Source organism: Lynx rufus, unplaced genomic scaffold, assembly GCF_022079265.1.
Source record: "Lynx rufus isolate CCGP_SWC_20201006 ecotype Redwood Valley unplaced genomic scaffold, mLynRuf1.p SCAF_11, whole genome shotgun sequence".
Taxonomy (NCBI): Eukaryota; Metazoa; Chordata; class Mammalia; order Carnivora; family Felidae; genus Lynx; species Lynx rufus.
The window spans coordinates 55,624,897-55,626,588 of NW_025814825.1; the positions used below are offsets into that span (position 1 = coordinate 55,624,897).

The 1,692-nt window shown below is 43.3% G+C and overlaps 1 non-coding gene across 1 annotated transcript; it reads right to left on the reverse strand.

Annotated features, from left to right (window-relative positions):
- Nucleotides 1-1,290: 1,290 nt before the first annotated feature.
- On the reverse strand, nucleotides 1,291-1,395 carry LOC124507345 (U6 spliceosomal RNA). Its single transcript, XR_006960999.1, has one exon. It is a non-coding gene; the product is annotated as a U6 spliceosomal RNA (small nuclear RNA).
- Nucleotides 1,396-1,692: the final 297 nt, after the last annotated feature.

Sequence of the window (1,692 nt, forward strand, 5' to 3'; positions counted from 1 at the left end):
CGACACCTGCAACAGATGTGCCCACAAATTACCTGCTCCCAGCGGTGGGGAGCTGGGGAGGAAAGGGCATCGTTTTTCTAAAAGCCTTACACATTTAATTTGCAAAGTTACATCACGCCTTCGTGCACAGGTCAACTCTCTGGGAGCTTATTTCAAAACCAGAGGCGGGTCGGGGCTCCCGAGTGCGTTCTTCACAGAGAAGACAGCACGGGGGCAAGGGCAGGGGCGGTGAGTGGAGGGCCGTACGGGTCGGATGCTTTCACATGTACAAGGGCAGATGGGGAGAGGTGGATATTTGCAGGGTCCCTTGTCTGCACCTGCCTCCACAGACGTCGTCTCACATCTTTCCAAGAGCAACAGCGGCACCCTCATCTCACAGGTGTGGAACCTGAGCTTAACGAGGTTATGCACCTTTCACCGCTGAACATGCTGTGAGACATGGGCCGAGCCTGAACTTGGCCTCGGGGCCGGAGACTCCCACCGTGCCTTGAGACATGTGAAAATGATGTCTAGAGCTCATCACACGTGTGCAGCACGTAGACGCACATCCCCACTGGGCTATACTTTTCTTTATTAGATGGAACTGGGTTCTTTATAATAAATAAGAGTCACAAAAAGCTGTGGGACCCATGTGAGAGTAACAGCCAGGAGTGGATAAAGAACTGTCCACAGAACAAGTTTAACAGGAAGTGGTAAAAATGAGGCAGGTTGAGTTCGCTCTTCCATCCCCATTAACTGACTGTCCAGCTCAGTCAACCGACAAAATAATTGTCCTGGCTTTTTGTGGTGAAGGTAAGGGTTTCGGAATATTAACATGAGGGTCATTTCATGTGCAGAAGAGACCATTTAGAAGTGTTTGGTTGCTAAAATTAATATCAGATACATCACAGTTATAAAGCAAAAAAGCCCGGTGCTTCTTTATGCTTTTGAATTCTGCTTACAAATTATATTATCCTATTTATTCTTCTAGTAATGGGCTATATGTATATATATATATACACACGTGTGTCTATATATATACATGTGTATATATATACGTATACATATATATGTGTGTGTATATATACGTGTGTATATATATATGTATATATATATGTGTGTGTGTATATCTGTACATGTGTATATATATACATGTATGTATGTGTATATATATATATATATATATACATATATATATAACTTACCGTTTTGATCATTTTTTTCAAGTGTAACCTGATAATTTATTTGTGAAAAGAGCTAGTTTTGATGAGAAAAACTCAATCCTTTCCTTGGAAACATAAAGAAACCCCCAAATATGGAAGCTTCACACATTTTCACGTCAACCTTGCACAAGGGGCCGTGCTAATCTTCTCTGCATCGTTCCCATTTTAGTATACGTGCTGTCGAAGCGAGCACTGTTTTAGTCATTTTTAACGGTACAATCCAATGACATGAAGTACACTCACCCTGTTGTGCTCATCTATCTTTTAAAAATAACGTAAGAAATCTTTCCTAAAACTTTTAGCAACGGACAAGTGGATCGAAGGCTTCTGGGAGAAAAAGCAGCCCCCCCACGCCACCGTGCCCGCTTCCCGGGGTCCAGAGAGCGCTTGGGAGCATATGCGTTTATCTCGTGTGACGTATATATTTCGGCCAGGTTTTATCAGCTGCGAGACTTCGTCACTCGCTGCCACTGAGAGATCATCTCGAATC